The sequence below is a fragment of the Cyprinodon variegatus genome, unplaced genomic scaffold (genome assembly GCF_000732505.1).
Source record: "Cyprinodon variegatus isolate N-32 unplaced genomic scaffold, C_variegatus-1.0 Scaffold12, whole genome shotgun sequence".
Classification (NCBI taxonomy): Eukaryota; Metazoa; Chordata; class Actinopteri; order Cyprinodontiformes; family Cyprinodontidae; genus Cyprinodon; species Cyprinodon variegatus.
The window spans coordinates 1,669,041-1,689,019 of NW_015150465.1; the positions used below are offsets into that span (position 1 = coordinate 1,669,041).

A 19,979-nucleotide genomic window follows, 5' to 3' on the forward strand; every position below is an offset into this window, starting at 1 on the left:
TCTTCCTTTAAAGGTGGTCAGAGCAGAAACCAACATCTGCCAACCACAGGAATTCAGAAATGCCAAACCAGCACTTTGTGACTGGCATAAGGAAGTTACACCCACTTTGTAATAATATGTTTGAGTTTGGTTCACTGCCAGATGGGCAGCTGCCAATGCAAGCATGACAGGCTGATTGGATCACTGAGAGGAAACACCAGGCCAAACAAAACTGTAAGTATTTGTCTGAGGTTGGGGGTCAAGTCTCTGTACAGCTCATAAATCCAAATGAAATGTAACTAACAGACCAAATAGAATCATTTGCCCTAACTTTAAAACTCATATCCTCATTCGTAGAAATCATTAAAAGAAAAATAAAACACTACCGTTTGTTAAGAACCTTTTCAAATAATAATCAGGTATATCATAACATGCAACATTATAATACATAAAATTTCTTCAAAATTACTGCATTATTCTGGGCGAATATGGCAGGACTACTGCTCGTACAGACTGAGTAGTTTTGATCAAATAAATTATAAAAAGGGGGGAAAAAATTCAAGAATTATTTGCTTTAGTCACAGCAGTCATACATCATCCTGCCCCCTCTCTCTCACACACACACACACCTGTTCAGGTTCATCAGTAATAATCTGCTGTCTCTGCTCTGCAGGTGCAGACAAGGTATTAATTCAAGACCCACTTACCACAAAAACATGCAATAGTCTGCTTCTATTGCTCAGTTTCTATTTCTACCAGCTGTCGATAAACAGCTCCAACAGTAATATATTCCAAAGCTTTGATCACACATCGACTTGAACTCCATCAGTTTCTGAAACTAAAGCTCTAAGGTATTACAAATGCTTAACCGGCTGTCAGCACAATTCTTACCTTGCTTAAAATGTCATAACTTATATCAATAGTAAGAAAAATGAATGGCAGATGGACTAAGGGATGGATGGATTTGAAAGATGTTTTTTATAAATACAAAAACTGTGGCATATATTTCTGTTTTCCCCCCTTTTAGTAGTATTTAGTGCAAAGATAATCAGCTTCTCCAATATCATTCAGCCTTAATTAATGTAAGCAATGCTAACTGCACTAACAGCAGCAGAATATATTATAGACAATTTTGAAATGTCGGTTGTGTAATCAATGTATTTTGTTCCAATATATTAGTAGAAATGTATTTTCCAAATTAGTAGTGATTTTCCTCTCCCATCTCATAATGGCCCCTTGATTTTATGTAAATAATGAACTTTTACGAAAGGGAGGCTCCTTGAGAAACAGAAGGCTGATTAAAAAAGAAAAAAAAAATATGAAAAGGGTGCAACATAAGCTAGAACATATTAAATACACAGAAAACAGTCAAATTTGACCAGAAATTATAACAAGACAGATTGCTCAATGTTGATTATAGTTACTTCATTGTTGATTTTTAGTGCTAATAACTCATTTTCTTACTCAAAAATAATCAAAGTTAAATATTGTTTACAGTTAAGCTGCCTAAAAAACTATAGCCAATATTTCCACCAGAGAGGTTATATTTTTGGGAGAATTTGTATGTTTGTCCCAGTATAACTTGAAAACTTATGAACAGATTTCAATGACATTTTTACCAAAGGCGCATCTCAGTCCAAGGAATAATCTCTTAAATTTTGATGATGATCCAGAAAAAAAGTCCAGAAGTATTATCCTGAAAGGTGAACCATGCCTCGCTCTAAGTCTCCATCTGCTGATCAAAGAAAGAGTGAATAAAGAGGGTGAGAGGAGAACATCTGGTACATTTGATCCAGATCATGTGTAAGTTTTAGCTTTAGGTCTAGGTCAACTTGGTGGAGATCTGTGCTCTACAAGTGCCTTTCTAGTTTCCTTTTGCTTCAGAGTTCAGTTGATCAATCTAAGCGGCAGAATCACGTCATTGGTTTTAAGATCACATCAGTGTTTTGTCTCCAGAATTGTAAACCATGGGCTTGGATCCCTCCACCCAAAAATGAAATGGTTTTGATTTTATTCTAATAATTTCATTGGTTCCTTAAAATTGTTAATAATCAATTCTGCCATAAGTCATTATAATTCTTTTATATTAGAAGGAAAAAAGACAAACATCTGTATGTGTGTGTATAAAAGTAAATCTATAGGTAAATTATGGTGAAAAACCTGGGTTTTAATAATAAGAAATAATAAAAAAGGCGTTAATATTTTTTTCTCTCATAACAGCCGTAAAATAAGTTTGCATCACTAACTGTACACAGAAGTCTCAGTATGTGTTCCATGGTAAATGTAGACATTTTAAGCAGAGAAACACCTCTTTCTAGCCACTAGCTGATTTCTATGTCAATATAAAGTTAGCAGGATAATGTTTTAAATAAGCAATTTTTTTACACTTTTCTGGCAAATTACAAAATATTCCATCACGAGGACCATCACATACTCAATGCATCCAGAAGTCATCTAATGGGGGCTTTTCTAAACCTTTAGAGACATATTTCATGTGGTGATCTGGCGTGCTAGATGAGGGAAAGGACCCTAAAGCAGCAGTTTGCCACATAACAGTGTACAATCTGATCTGAATGTCTGAAATCAAGACTTACAAATCGAATAAAGCAATCATGAAATACATCTCTGACAGCTTCACTAAAAAGGCCTGGAAAAACAAACGGTGCAACAGGGAAATAAGCTCTTAAATGTTGTTTGATATTCCTGCACAACCAGGTGACAAACAGCTGAAGTTAGTGAGACCCTTGAGACTCTTCTGTTACTCCACATTCCTCAGATTGTCCCACTTCTATTTCAAAAGCACCTTTGAAGAGAGCACAGATAAAATTTCTTTATATGTTTACCTTTTTCTTAAACCCGCCCCCCCTTTTCCTGCACTTGATATTTTCTCTTCCCTCCCAGAAGACAGAGCAGGCAGACAGCTCTGATAAACAGTGGCACTGAGCCTTACAGTGAAGGCGTATGCCGAGGCAGCCCGATGTGATCAATTATCGAGTGGCCGATTCTCTTTAATTAGAGGCTTTAAGTATTGAGCTGAGGCTGGGTGGGAAGTTGAGAAGCAGCATGTAAACCAACCTCATTACACTGCAGTGATTCACCTCCCAGGAGCTGTGAACCACGCAGTGTTTACACCATACATTTGTTTCTGTGGTAACATATCGAGTAGAGGAATGGCTTGGTGACAGACCCAGTATTTTATGCACCCCCCCTCCTCCTCCACTCTCCATTTTCTTTCTTTCACTCTCCCTCCCACTCACTGTTGAAGAGGCTGTCACACTGGGTTTGCCTTTTGTTGTGGAGAGTCTGGAGAGGTAGCACAATGTGTCCTAGTTAAAGCAGTGCCCCATCTGCCCGGCATAATTAGACAATTATGCTAGAAGGATCCGTCATTAATTCCTTTGTGGTGGCAATTTAGCACCACAAAGAGGTCTCAGGTTTTCGTTTTTCTTTGCAAACCTGTGGACATTTACATCTGGCTGGGATTATCATGATCAAGTATCGATACAACTCAGGGGAGGGAAAATATTCTGCCAATATTGACTGGTTTGTGCTGTTGGTGAGAAAAGGCCATAGGGGAATACTGGCTGCTTTGTTGCACTGAATAAAAACAAGCAGCTAGAAAGCAGCGGTGTGATTACACAGGCTGACAATCAACAATCGACTGGACTTAATGTTCTGGCTCTAGCTAAACTGATGAAATATAGAAGAATAATCTTAAAGCAATGTAACTGGATTGGTAGACTTATCTGGCAGTGAAACATGTATTTATCTTAAACTGACAGCTTTACTATGCAAAGCTTAATCAATCTGTGGATCTACATCAGTAGAAAAACATGCAGTTGCTTTATTGAATTGTGCATTAATAACATCTGTTGCAACTGACCCGTATTGCATCACACTATTAATACCTTCTCAGCATGTCCAGAAAGGTGTGGGCTTTAGGGACAGGCAAATACTTCGTCTAACTGGCTATTGGCTAACATATTATTGCCATGCAGCTTGTGAATGTTTGGTGCTTGAAATATAACCATCTGCCAGAGATTGCAGCCAAGGCGTTTGCAATTGTGATACTGCTTGCATTTAAATTGTGATAACTGCAGTTTACTATACTGTACAACTGAGTCATGAAGATGAAACCATAATAAACTACTTCGCCTTTTTCTAATCATCTAACTTTTAGGTAAATTTGTTATGAAATCTCAGTTTAAGGTTTGAAAATTGGACAGAAGACCCCAAATTCTAGCATGGTTCTTTTTTAAATGTATTTTTATTAATTGTGTATTAACTATCAGATAGGACAACCTTCTCCTATTCTTAAAAAAATTATAAATATTAGATAACAAGAAACAAAAGTATAAAATGCAACTAAGATGGCAAAATAGATGGTATAATGCACCTCATCTTAACGCAATTTTTGCAATTTAACAGCCTGTAGGAGAAGGCCTTCCCAATGGCAGCAGTTAAAAACTAGTTTATAAAGATGATATGAGAAATCATAAAGAGTTAATTTCTTCAGAGGCTCTGGGCTGAGAGAGGGGAACTTCCTATGAACTTCTCAGCTTCCCTCCCTATCTCCTGCAGGGCTCTGTTCTTTCACTATTGTATGAACAAACTCTCCACCAAGTTTCTGTAAAATATTAAAAGAAAACTATGACGTGGTGCTTTTTCAGTTTCTTCAGGAGATACAGTCACTGCTGCTCCTTTTCATAATGCAAGATATTTGACCATTAATATTTACTCTGTTGTGCTGCAGCTGAAACTAAGAGTGTGTTTTCTCAGGTTGAAATGTCCAAAAGTTACACAGTTCACCCTGAGGACAGGTTGGACTTCTAATGAACAGGCACCATGAGTTTGAATTCATCTGCAAATTTAACAATCACATTTTCATAACATGTGTGTTACAGATGGGTGTTTAATTTTAACACACTAAAATACTCATTGTTTCCATATTTGTATGCATTTTACTCAGTTGCAAGTTCTGAAATGGCTCTTTACCCAGGGTGCCAATGCATCAGGGGCAGCTATGGAAAATCAGCTAGCTGATGATGCTGGTGTTGCTAATTTTGCTAGTTGCCTGATAAATATGAATCACTAAATACATTTGTTTTATCCACAATTTAAAAAAAAATTGTTACAAACTATTGTATAAGAAAGCACACAGAAAACATTTTTTTGGGTATTAAGATAACTTTATACTGAGTCAAGTAGTTAAAACCACAACAAACGCAGGTGACACTGGACAAATTTTAAACTGGTAAAAAGTTCAAAATATTGCTTTGTAAAACGCATGGTGATGCATTGTTATCTTGTGCTTTAGGTTATATACTAATATTATGGCATGTTTTCAGGATAACAAGTTGGGGCTCGTTTAGGGCGGGACCATGCATGACACTTTGCTACTTTTAATGTTGAGTTTTAAAAGCCCTCTTAGCAAAATATGGAACGTCAAAGACATATCATTGTGAAACACATCTACGCAGATAAATAATATATAAATAATTCATGTTACAATGGAATTGTGGAATCACAGAATGCAAAAGTAAAAATCTCAGCTCATTACTCTGATGAATGATTTAATCTGTCGTTCAGCTAGCAACAACTAGCCTGGTGGTATTGCATGAACAGAAACCTATCATTGGGTGGATCTATATCAGAAGACATTTATATTTAAATCACTGATTGCATTCTGAAACGATGGGGGTGATAATTAGCCTAACGATGTTAACACAGATGATGCTTTGGTGGAAAGGAGCTGTTAATAAAGCTTAAGCTGGCCTCTGATTGCTACTTCAGCTTCTTTGGTCAACTGCTAAAAGGTTCCTTTATTTATTTTTTTCATTGCCTTAGCATCTTCAAACCCAAAGAGAAATGACAGCATTACACGTAGATATTTATTCCACAGTGATTTAATCATTTACTTTATTCTAAGCAATTTGTTGCATACTAAAAGGGAAGCTAACATCTCTGCAGACCTCACATACCACTAGCCTTTACCTTCAAATCAGCAGAACAAAGAGCTATATACACAAAAATACTGCTAGCAAAGAATAACTTTCCCTCCAGGCTGCCAATCTGATCAACACTTAGAAGTCAGAGTGCAAAGATCAATCGCATGCATATTTGTAAAGTGGAACTAAAGTCACAATTCTTGCTTTTGTAGACAAACTCGCTGACTAAAGCTTGTCCTAATTATACTAAAGAGCATTTCACTTAACTTAAACTTTTGCCATTTCTTTAAGCCCCATATTACTGAATACCCGCAAATTAGTGTCCCACATCCAATGTCTGTTCACTCAACATTTTTCTTTAAAACAGTTGTGAAGAATATAACCATGTCTGCACCTTTATTTAGTATAGTCCAGATTAGTGGATTCTGAAGGTTAAAGCTAACAGATAGTCTTAAAGGAACCAAAGTGACTTCTATAATCTTATTTTTTTTTTTATTATTATTTCTTATTTTTATTTATTTATTTTTTTATTCATAATGCACCTTTTCCTCCCTGTTTACACCTTCTTTAAGTACTATGCCAATATATGACCAGTGAATTTATCCGCTGTGAGATCAATAAAGCTCATCTAATCTAATCTAATCTAATGTAATCTAATCTAATCTAATCTGATCTAAACAACCTAAATCTAAAAAAAGAAATGTTGCAGTGGGGTATGTAAATGTAATTTTATGAACTTGTAAACAGAAATCAACTTTGCATGTGAGGAGCAAACCAATGGTTAGTTCAGGCTCCAATAGAATCTGGTTTGCTTGACTGAGCTGATGCCCGCGTGCACTTGAGGGACTGAACGCAGAAGTCAGCTGAAAAAAAATCCACAAAAAAATTCTGTTTTTACATCCGTGTGACACCAAGCTCTAAGAAAACGGTATGGTCAAGTGTAAAATCTTTAATGTTATTACACACAGGCAGTCCAAGCCATTCATAGTGCACACAAAGTACGCCAGACAGTGGAGTTTAAAGGAGACAGAGGCATCAATAACACACGTAGTAACACAGAGAATGAAGAGAGAAAATGTCAAATGTAAAACCTTTTTGGTATGAAGGCAAACTAAGGTTGCAAGAAAGATCAATGCTAAACTGCAGTTTCATTTTATCTTCTATGTACACCATTTCCTGTTATTAGTATAACAGCTTTATAGATTCTGTTTAGTGTTAAAACTTGGGAACAGGGGGAAAAATACACATACACAGTTAAAGAAACCACTTCAATTTTATGTTAAGCAAGTCACGTTTCAGAAATGATTACATGGATCTGCCTGAGTTTTTCCTCCGTCTTCTTTATGATTGACCTCCTTCTATTCAAAAGCTCACCTAGCTGCTAACTGCTTACCATCAACACAGAAACGTAGCTAGAAAGACATGTGGGAGGACGTCGCACAATGTAACTCAAATCTGATTAGAGCAGCAATCTAATCAGCCATGAATTCATCTGTGAACACAAGCAAGCAAAGAGAAAATCACCGCAGAGAATTCTGTGTAATTATCAAAAAATCTCACAGTGGAACATTAAAATTCTAATTACGACATATTATCTTAATTGCTAAGGAGATGCAAATCAAAACAAGGTTAACGCTGCTCCCTTAACATACAGGAGAGCATGTGGTGGGAACCCTCTTCAGCATTCACAGAATCAGCTTGACTTGTTCGACATGAGAGGCTGTCATTTTGTAATGCCTCTCCCTCTTAGGGGGCGATAATCCTCGCTGAGAGAGCACACGCAGGCGCAATCCTGCAGCAATGACAAAGGAAAAACCATCTAATTGCCTTGCAATCATTTCCTTTTATTGTATTAAACAAAATGTAAGTGAAAGATGCTCAAAAGGCAGTTGATTTTGTTGTCAAGAGAACAAGGAATGCTTCCAAAATGAAACTTCTTCAGGATATTTTCACCGTCGGCCAGAATTGGTGCAGTAAATGTATTCATGAAAGCATAACTCAAGTACAGAAAAAGGAGGAGGAAAAAAAAAAGTTCTCAAGAAACTGCAACTCCCTCGATACACAACAAATTGCATGCCATAAATTGCATCTGACAGGTGCACACTGTAACTCTGCAGACATAAGACAGGCGGATGACAGAAGGCACAAGGGGTAATGGTGACAGGAGAGAACATGCCATTCTACACAGATTTATAAGAGGGCCAGAGTGAGGCCATCCATCAGTGAGGTCAATTGACATCTAACATGGATAAGAATTGCTTAAATGAGGCTTTGGAGGGCTACAAAGTTGACAACATAAACTAAAACGTTGAACTGTGCAGATATATACACAATCTGAAACCAGCAGCAAGTGGGGGTCTTATTGTGTCTAGTCTTATTTTGTCATGTAACTAAAATCATTGACACATTTTATGGTGAATTTTGGTGAGAAACAAACACAAAGCGTGCTGAATTGGAAAGTGGAAGACAATGACGCATGGTTTTCAAAATATTTTTACCGAAACAGAAAACTGAACGGTGTGGCTATCATTGCAAACACAGCGAAACAGCAGAAATGTCAAAGGAAAAGTTGGGAACAAATTTAAAGCTAAGGTTATAAAACAAAACCAAAGCATTGAATATTTTGTGAAGCCCTGCAAAATCTAAATTCAACTGCAAACACATTAAAAGATATAGTGGAGGATTTTCGCAAGTTTTTTAAAAGACCCGCCCTCTCCACTTTTAAAAGAAAATGCACATGCACAACCCTGTAAACGCTCCCGAGAGGGATCGCCTATTAAGAGCATCCACGAGCCAATTTCTCCTCGTGCACGCTCTGTTTAAAAGTTGCTGTGTGCATCGCTCATACTAGCTTACTATCCAAAAGAAGATTTGCAATTTTTTCACTATCTCACACTCACCACCAGTAAGTGAAAATGGGGACGAGCACGTAGGACGGCTTTACGTAAACGTATCACCAGAACGATTGACAATTAGGAAGACCAATTATTTAGATGATCCACCCCGAAAAAGAACATCCTCCACTATACCTTTAAGGTAAAGAAGACACAGTAACCTACATGTACTAATGGAAAACATTTCACCTGTGTTGAATCTGGTCAATTTATTTCCTACAACCGGAATGTTTAATACATAGTGACAGGATCCTTTAGAACTCGGTGCTGTACTTGGAGCATTGGTCAGCATCAGCGTGGCTCACCTAACAGAGAGGGACTTTTTCTTTCTAATTTTATTTTAAAGAAAATCCTTTTCTGTGTTGCCCATGAAAAGCTGGGCAAGGACAGGATAAATCAAAGAAGCCGTCAAAAGATTTATTGTCAGAGTCAATAGGAAGGTCGACAGAACAATCCTGAAAAAACGTGGGGTGAAAGGTTACATTTGATTCGTCCTACTGAAATGTGTTCCACATATGAAGTTGCATTGACTTGTTTGAACAATTTTTGAATTCTCAAAGAAACAAATAATTGCATCTTTTAGATTGAAGAGATGGTAAAAATACAAAAAAATCCTTCAACTTCTAGAGCAGTTTGTTTCATTTCATATAGGGGTAGTAGATCAGGTGGGGCTGAAAAACAATAAATGTGGCTCTCTTACAAAGTAAAGGAAATATCCTGTTTGATATATAATATGCATCGATATCATACAAAATAAAAAAAAATAACATTAATCTTTGTGGTTTCATCTTGACAAACGTGACTAAAGTACTAGTGGTATTCTTCCATCAACACCCTTGTTTATAGATGTTGGAGATCGGTCTGTTTTCCAGTATAGTCCTGTTTCTCTGACCATGACTGGCTGGATGTGCTCTCTTCATCCTCTGACATTGGAGCTGGCTCGGAGCTCGGCTGCCTGGCTGTGTGTTTCCTGGACTGGGCCACCTTTTACCGCCGCTTTTTTTTTTAAATCTCTGCTTCTGTCTCCTTGAACCCCAGTCGGCCTCAGCAGATGGCCGCTCACACTGAGCCTGGTTCTGCTGGAGGTTTCTTCCTGTTAAAAGGGAGTTTTTCCTCTCCACTGTCACTACAAGCATGCTTAGTGTGAAGGATTGCATTTGAGTCATCGAGTCGATGCAATCAACTGGTTTTCCTTAGATAGAAAACTTTGAATCAGTTTGACTGTATGATCTGGTTTAACTGTAAAGTGCCTTGAGATGACATGTGTTGTGAATTGGCGCTATAGAAATAAACTGAATTGAATTCTTCTGGAAGTAGATGTGCTTTGATTTCTCCAGTCCGCTTTAAACCAGTTACATTAATTATAAGCTTTAGCTATATTTACTTTTTGTCTCCATTATCTGGAGGAAAATACTTAAGTAGAGGTAAAGCCTTTATTCACTGAAACATACTTGAGTTTTTCTTCCGTTTAGCGTTAGAGACGGCATTACCCATTCTGTAAATTGAGTTTCTTGTTCTCACTTTCTCCCTACATATTGTATAAACACTTTCACAGGCACACAGGGCCTTACCCTTACTGGACAGGAATAAATGGAGACCCTAGGAGTTCCCTTTGGACCCGGTCCTAGGAGTGAATAACAGAACCGCCAGCGCTGATCGCTCCTGAGAAAGCAAAAGCTGCTCAGGGATCACTTTACTATTCTCAGGGGCTTGGATAACCTGATCTTGAACTGATCCTGGGCACTGATCCTTTCTGGTATTGGGTTAGGGACGTGTGAAGGGGCCTGTTGAATAAGCTCGCTGGATATCAACATCTTTGCGCTGTGTGTGTTGCTCCGTTGCAGCAGATTGTTTGACTTGATTAGTCTCTGCCCAAGTGTTGGCCTAGCCAACGCTGAGCCCTCTAGACACCAGTATCAGTGTGTCCAAGAGGAAAAGTGTTTTACCAAGTCTGGAGGTGGAGCCCATTTCCCTGAGTGAGAGCACTGTAAGTTAATAGGATTTGCTTGCGATCAAGAGACTGAGCTATTTCCTGCGGCTGTTACAGGCCGAAGCACAAACATAAATGTTCCTTTATTCAACACTATTGAGTGTCTACCATCAAGCACCCTGACCCCGCCCTTACTTTTTCTCCTTGTTTGGGTATCTTTTTTTTATTGCAGGAGATTCTGCCCTCCCTCTTCTCTTCTTCCTCTTTTTTTTCTAACAAGCAGCGAGTAAAAGTAAAAGGTTGGCACTTTTTCTGTAAAGGAGCCATTTGTTCAGGTGAAAATGAAACTTGCAGGGTAAGCAGAGCAAGGCTTGCTTTTGGACAGGGGCAGAGGGATTCCAGATTAATCACAGGACTATACACCATGCAGATATTCATTGAGGAGGAGTAATTGCTAAGGGGCTTTATGTAATGTATTCTCCCCATGAGGTAAAACCTTGTAGGAGTGAGGAAGGATAATAGAGTAAGAGGATCATATAAAAATGTTTGCTGCTTCAACCTTTTGCTCCGAGCTTAACCCTGACCTCCGATAGTAATTACAGAGTTACAGAGTTAATTGCCGACGGATCTGAGGAAGAAGATCCATCCTGTTCTACCGAGGCTGTCGACTGGGCTTAAGTAGCTCCTGCAGTGGGATCATTTACACTGGTAGATCAGAGTTTCTGAATTCTTTGGATTATCCAATGAATTCCTTTTTTAATGAAGAATTTTACATCTAATTACTTCTTTACAGAAGCTCTTAGAGTAAATTAAGCTAATTTGAACACATGGTGTATTAACGCGAGGGCGGATTTCTGGTATTGAGGCACATTAAACAGAAATGGCAAGGTTTGGTTTTAGGACAGAATGTCTTTAATACAGGTATTTATGTCTAAGTATTCCTATTATTTAAAGTACCTCAAATGACTCACCAATGTATTCTCTTCATATACAAAACACAAAGCAATACTCCACTCTTTGCCAATCAAATGTATACCAAGTTATCACACCAGTATATTTATATGAATGCCAACAAAGAAAAAAACACTATAAAAAAACTTTATGAAAACAAACACATAATTTCACTTTTTGTACATAAATCCTGCCCTTCTGAGGCTTTGTGAAGGCAAATCTGTGTTTTGCATGGTCCAATATGGTGTCACAAGCCTAACAAAAATAATGCACCAGTTTAATAACAGAAAAGCTATTAGTCAGCTTTATATTTTCTTAATATATAAAAACTATTTTTTGAAAATGTGTTTATTTAAGAGGAACTATGCAAATTAACAAACACCTAGTAAATGTACACTATATTATATTATTTTCCATGTGAATCACAGATTTCTTATGCTTCTTTCCTTTATCTAAAAAGTATTTTAAATCAGTCCTACCTGTCTTCATCCATGCTGGGTCAGATCCTGAATTTTGAAAAAGGAGGAAGGGAAAGCAGAATAAAGCATTAGCCTAACTGCATTCAGTTAGCCAAGCCTTGTAGCTAAACCAGGTCCTGGAAAAAGAAAAAGTGGACCGTCTCCATGTGTGTACGGATTGCCGATTAATTTTGATGTTCGGCTGATCAGGTCCAAACCCTTTCACCTCCAGCTTCTCTTGGTAGGTTTACTTTAAGCGGCTTCACTTCTGCAACTTAGCCTGTCAATCACCTGCACTAAAACTGTGACGACAGTTCCTGCCAGCTCGGGGTGCAGGTTTGCGCAGAAATACATTACCAATCTGACGATGAACAAAACAGCTCTAGTGATCATTAAAGATTAAATATTTATCTTGCATATCTAAAAAACTATATTTCGAAATATTAAAATGTTATAATCAGGGTAATTGGGTGGGTGGGGCGGCGCCCTAGCGCCCTTTATTGACCAGCCGCCAGTGGTATATTCTAAAATATAGCTTAAGTCCGTGTATCAAAATTAAAGAACTGTCACTGCATCACCACCTTCCAGTAGCAGTGAGTGAGACTAGGGAATATAATTTCCTCCCTAACAGCCACTTATCCTGCAGCTGAAACATGACTGCTCATCAGTGGACACGTCATTAAAACTTCCAAAGTTCCAGGAAAACAAAGAATCTGCATAAAGGCAGGATGCTGACTTGGAGGTCCAATGGTGCTCACAAAGCTAAGGGTGGACTTCTAGAGGAAACCTCCACCTTTCTACAGCAACTCAGGAAGTAGAACCCTTGAGGTCATCATTTAGTCTGTTTGTGCACATCCATCACTGTGTGGCTTGACTCGTCTATAAACCTATAGGACTTTATATCAATTAGGGCTTTTTGCACAGTTAAAACCTGCCTTTCTCGTTTACTTCTATATGTCTGCTTAAAGAAGTTGTATTTAAGCAGACTTAAGACAAATGGTTTCTTTTCTGTTTCAAATTAGCATTAACATTAATCTGCTGTGTTATTTTGTTATTTAGAGATGCAAAAGGGATTTTGGAAAAATATGAGTAAAATCTGTAACTGGAAGGCATAGTGGCTCTGAAATGTCTTTGCGGATTCAAATGATAAATTCCACCGATGGTGATGTGACAGAAGCCTGCCTCCATGACAGGCTGTAACCCCAGACGGCAAATAAAGCACATTAGACGACTTAATAACTCTCTATTTCCACTGGATTTGTTCAAAGCCTAAAGTAAGAATAAAACTGGTGTTTTTCACAGGAGATCCAAGAGCTGCTCACTCAGGAAACCTGAATGTCTTCAATGAGTCAAATAGTTAAGTTGAGCTGGAGCTACCATAAACCCGGTGGGAGAGCTTGGAATAATCTAGGCGATGTTAATGATGCAATTTATATGTGAGGGGACCGGTGTTTGGCAGGCTGTTTCCGTCTGAGCGGGCTGCACAACCCAGCGAGCTCCCAGCACCCCCCGCTAGATGGAGGGGGTGGAGTAGGAGGAGGATGTCAGAGCCCATGTGAAAAGAGGGAGCGAGCGAAGCACTGATAAGAGCCATTACTATTAGTGTCTGTCTGTCACCTGCTGTGCGTCATCCAGCCTTCTCTCTCTCTCCACATGTGCCCCATTCCTGTCGCTCCATCCCCGATCCGTTTTCCTGAGGCACATCACTTCAAATTTAAACTCACCTACACGTTTTTCCATCCTGTCAAGCTTCTACTCGGTTGGCTCGACAACTGAGCCAGGCTGAACTTTGAAAACTCCTGCGAGCTCTGTTTCAAAACAGTTGTGAATTAGTGAAGGTGCAGACATCTGCCAGCATTTATTCAATAAACACCACCGAAATAGATGCAAACGAATTGGCAGAGGAGGAAAAAACATTTTACTCATAAAGAGTTTTTTCTTTTTTTTTTTTTCCAGGCCAACACAAAGCCTAATTTGGTATTTCATTTATTGCTTGGCACAGCTCTACAGCTCCTTAAACTTATGAACTCGGGAGAAATGAACAGTAATTGCAGGCTGTTCTTTATTTTCTTAAAACCTTTTTAAGCAAAATATTTAAAGCTGTTTTTCCTCAGTTGCTATGCAACACTTCAACCGCAATAGTGGGAGCATGCTGAGAATGTGCCAAATAAATACTACTGCCACAGGCATTCTGCGGGGAAATATGAGAGAGGGGCATCATTCAATGGTTGTATAAAAATGTAGTGGTATAAAATGCCCAATGATTCGCTCATCCAGCCACGACCTTTATAAGCAAATGATTAATGAAACATTGTTTACAGTATCAGATTGGTCAACCATAATTTTTGCACATAATTTATCCATATGTAAAAATCTTTTTTGATAGTTTGACACTTGTCACATATAGAACATTATTTGACAGCAAGCTGTTTTTCATTAACTTTACTTTAATATTTTAATTACTTAATTAAAATAAAATGTTCTCTTCCAAAAAATATCTGACTCTAATTCCTGTACTGACGTCAAATTAAGCAACCGAACAGAATTCTTTTCCCCTCTTTATTCAAATGTTTGTTTGTTTTTTCCTTAAATTCGTCTATCAAATATGCTGCAAAACGATTAATTCACTTCGTTCTTCTAGTTTGGGGTTCCTAATTTCTCATTTAATGAGGGTCAACTGGTCAAAACAGCAACGAGAAGAACTGGTAGAAATGCAATGGATTTTTTTTTTGCAAAGGAATGATAAAGAACTTAGAAAATGTAAAAACGAGAGATAGGGGTGTAAAATTGGTGAAAGTGGTACACCAACCCCATCATGAAAATTTCTTCATTGAAAATAAAAAACAGAAAAATAGGATTGAGAAAAATAGCAAAATTTTTGAATTTGTGGCATGTAGCTACTTTTCATGCCCAGGTAACAGAGATAAGGTTACAAAACATATAGAATAGTTAAAGATGAAGCAGAAGATTTCGTCTGACTTAGCTGAATTCACAAGAATGTTTACAAGAGTTCAGTACGACTTAGAAGTATCGCATCTTCCAGATTATAGAGCGCACCTCACTATAAGCCATGCCCACTAATATTTTGGAAAAAAATGGTAACGTACATATATAAGCTCCACCGGGCTATAAGCCGCTGATATTTACTGAAATGTCTCCCACCAAACCACTAGGGGGAGCCCCTGGAGTCTGGACGCTAAGAATACCAGCTCTGCATAATTATAATAAAGCAATTTATATGCATAAAACAAGCGTAACACAATGGAAATAGCCCTACTGCTCCACTTGTGAAAGTAATATCTGTTGGGCTCTTTTTAGCATCAAGATAATTATTCTTATTGCCACATTGCCAGACAGGACACTGTTTGAAAAAAATAAAATAAAAAAAAGAATGCTAGCTCCCGTTAGCTTGTTAGCTCGCAGCAGTAAGAGCTTCTATTGAAAGATGGGGCATCCTCAGCTCTTTATTTCAGCTCTGCAGGCGTTGAGCCCAGTCTATTCATCGGCTCGGCAGCTTTAATGCGGCAAATACATTGCAAAACGTTTTAATTTGGGGTTTTGTTCTCCGTCATTCCTGCTGCTACAATGTTGTCTAAATGAAAATTTGCCCCTTATTATTTCATTTTCAACTTTGACTTTCACCTCTGGCAGTTAGAAAAGAATCTACAGAAAAGCTGCATTTTTATAAGCCGCGTGGGAAAAAAATAAGCAGCCTATAATCCGTAAAATACAGTATTTACCGTATTAAGAATGCAGCACACCCAGATATCAGTTAAGAATGTACAAAACATATATAAGATTCCGATATATTTATCTAATAATTTGTTACTACTCTAACTATTGGTGTTTTTCCTCAAAATTCAATAAAAAAGCAATAGTCCCTGCTTGCTAATCAAATTTAGGAATCTACAATACCACAATAAGAACTACTTATTTGTGAGAAATTGACCACGTTTTTGTTGAGCTCACAGGAATTTTGGGTCCAACAGCTTGAAGAAAAAAAAAGAAAAACAAAGAAATAAAATCGCAAATTGCTGGTGAAGATTTTGAAAATCACAAATTCCACATAGCCAAAGAATTGAAAGAATAAAAATAATCATTATTTACAAATCCATGTAGTACTTGTTGTGATTAAAGAATCCAAATGTTCATTGATTTGTGAAAATGTTATTATTTACAACCTGTGTCGAAGACTAGATTAGCCGGTGGATAGTCTGAATTTATTTTCCCCATTTGATGTTATCAATCCAAGGCAAGTCCAGAGATGCAACAATGCATTTTCTGCATGCATCAGTGTTTTTATTGTCAACATACATTTATAAAGTTAACACTAGATATAATGTTTAAATGCACAGTACAGAGCATACACTAAATTTCCTGCATTAGGCAAATTCCAGCAATACCATGACTGAATGCTTCCAAATTTGCAGTCTTTCATCTTAACAAGTCCTGTCAGGCAGCAGTGAAAGCTAGACCCGCAGCTGCACCAGCAGTACCAGCAGTACCAGCAGTACCAGAACCACGCACAGAACAGGAAACCCAATGTCACAGCCTTCCCTCCCAAGACCGGAACCGAGGATTTAAAGCATGACACGTTACACAACTCATCACATTCGTTTCCAGCAACTGCCTCTGAGGCAAGATGATACACATTTAGTGCGTCTGTCTCTCGAGCCCTCAAAGTTAATCAACACCCTTTTCCAATGCATACTTATGAGCTACAATCTATTCCTCATGTCTTTCCCTTTGGCAGCGCGAATTAAGTCGCAGATTTGATGTCAAATTAACTTGAACAGGGATGTTGATATGTCACCTATACAGCAAACTGCTAGTTTCTTGCTGGGGCAACAAAAATATTCTGCATCAGACGGGAAAATTAAATTAAGCTAATTATACTGTGCTGTAGGTCATGGCCATCAGATGTTGAGGAAAAAAAGCCTGTGTAATCGTTTAGTCAACCTTTATCATGAGTACCGCAGAGCTTGAGATTAAATGAGTGGCAGTATTAGCTGTGACATACAGTCACAATACAGTTGAGGTGGGGGGAAACCATGCTCAGGCAGTGTGTGTGTGTGTGTGTGGGGGGGGATGTCTAAGAGTGTGTAAAAGGGGAGGTGAATGTGGAACCAACCGAGATCTCCTCACTTCATCATTGAGTAAATGGCACCACAGACATGAGCTGCGACTTCACAGCTGCCTCATGGCGGGTGACATTGAAGCCCACGCATGAACACATCGCTCATCAAAGCGAATGAGGCGTTCTTCGTTTCTGCTGCTTATGCAGAGGAAAAAACAATAGCAACCCTAACTCCCCCCCTCCCAACTCTCAAGAGCATCCTTGTGCACCTGGAATGTTTAGAGTGAATGAAGATGGGGATGAAAGGGACAAACAAAGCAAAAAAATTTACTTGGATTCATGCATCTCTCGGCTCAGTAGACGTTGACCTTTTCACTGCTTTGCAATGGGAGGAAGCGACGAGACACTGGTGCCATAAAACAGCTTCACGTGGATAAGCGCGGCAATTCAACAATGAACTTAACTGAAAATAAACATAAAAAGTTGCTCTTTTCCATTCAGTTTGTCATATTGCCCAGGTTTGCCCCCTGACATCAATGAGACAAAATGGAGGGACTAAAAAGGGGCAACTTTATGAGGTGAGGGGTTCACTCTGAAACAAGTGGGCTGTCAGTATGGCTGAAGCTATTAGCTGGATTAATCATAATTAATCGACGATTGAATAAATCGTCAACTAATTTAGTAATCGATTAATCATTAACTGTAGTATACAGACTCTCAAACATGCCTTTAGCTGACAGAGTGACCCACTTAGAGTAGTAATTTAACCAAGATTGTAAAAAATATGTAAAGATTTTGCATTTAAGATAAAAAAAAACTTTTCTGTCAATGTGCTCTATCCAGAACCCCATTTTAGTTTCACCTGATTTAATTTTGTAAAAAGTCTTCCTTAAGGAATCTTTGTCCTTCTGATTATTAATCGAATAATCTAAACAATAATCTACAGATTAATTGATTTGCAAAATAATCGTTAGTTGCAGCCCTAGTTGTTGGTTTGTTTGGTCCTTTTCAGTAGTTGTGTCCTTGGGCAAGACACTGTTAGTGGTCTGAGGGCCTGGTGGGGCCAACTGAGCGGCAGCAAGCCATGTAGCTTGCCACCATCAGCGTGGGAATAAGTGTGTGAATGACTGAATATCGTGTAAATAACTTGGACTTGATAAAGCGCTATAAGCCCAGGCCATTTACCATTTAAAGTAAATGGCCTGGGCTTATAGGCCATTTACTATAAGCCCAGGGGTCGAATACAAATGAACACCCAAGTTTTCATTTTTTAGATATTTTGGAGAAAAAAAATACAGTTTGCCTCCTGCATCACAATTATGCATCATTTTATAAAGTAACCATGACAAAAGACAATAACATCATCAGCATAAAAGTTCACATTGATTTTGAAGAAAAGACACGATAATGGAGCAAGAATTTCACCTTCTTTCACCCTTCTTCTTCAAATACTTCATAGGGTTGATATTTGTGGCATAAACTCTGGGGCATAGTAGTTTTAATCTGTTATTAGCTCATGTTTGGCACAGCAGTGCTATGATCGACGCTTGAACAATCTCTCTTAATTCATTTAAAAAAAAACAACCTGAAACTTGAGAACGAACCGGCATCAAATTACTCAAATGTCCCGCAGCTTTTTTTTTTTTCCACAGACAAAGAACATTTGTTCTAACTCTGATCATTAAGAGTGAGAGAAGAAAGTAAAAACAGAAAGTGACAGAAAAATTATAAATGCCTCCTTTTAGCGTATATAAGCACATCCTCCAGAACAGCGAGTCAGAGTACGAACACAAAAGCTTCTCTCTTTCTCCTTAACTGTCCTCTTTTTCTGTAAGTGGTACCAGACGTAGGCATTTCTTCATTCGGCTCATTCAAGCTGAGGCAATCTGCCATTCTTTATTTATTTAACAAAACGAGCGGTAAAAGCCAAACATTAGGTCATGGAACATTTTCACCCAGAGAAATAAGTCACTGCCTTCAATGAGACATCAAAACCAGTTGGAGTATTCTCCTGCAAGAAAATATGAGCCGGTGAGGAACTTTCTCAAAGTCAAGTGGTGCTGTGGGACTTTTTCCTGTTATTTGAATGCGACTTTCAACAGTGTGGTTCACATGCGTTTCCAATTAAGAGCTCAGAGCCAACATCCAGAGCTGGGCCCCACTCAGCCGTCCCACGACTGACCAAGTCTCAGGAAATGTTAAACAGGCATCAAAACCATGACAGAGACAGCAGATTTTTCAAAAGCCTGTCCTCTCTAAACAATAATTAAGACATCACGGTGGATTGATTATGTAGACTGCAAAAAATGCAAAATCTAAATAGAGGAGAGAGAGAACATAATTAATCATAAAGTTTCTGTGTCACATTTATAGCTAAGGCGCTTACACAATGCTATATGTCTATTTGGTAAATGTGCATGAAGCATGCTTGGAGTCAAATAGAAACAATATGTCATTGGTGTTGATTTGTGAGGAACCTAATGAGAGTGCATGGTTTACATGAGGCAGTCAGAGCAGGATCCACTCCACTCACAGCAGCAATAACTCCCTACGAGCCTGTCTCTGCTCAGACTTCAATCTCCAGGCCCTTAGGAGCTGTTGGAGAACTTTGATGTTCTGTCTAAATGAATCGACTGTGCTTCTTGATACAGCCCTCCAGTCAACTGACTCCCCCCACCAATTCTGTCACCTGTGATAAACACCACGAGTGCTCAGAAGTACCAAAATTTGGATCACATGCTC

The 19,979-nt window shown here is 38.4% G+C and overlaps 1 protein-coding gene across 4 annotated transcripts in view; it reads right to left on the reverse strand.

Annotated features, from left to right (window-relative positions):
* The window catches only part of adk (adenosine kinase), a 209,465-nt gene that overhangs the window by 159,156 nt on the left and 30,330 nt on the right, over nt 1-19,979 (reverse strand). The gene's annotated exons all lie outside the window — the stretch shown is intronic.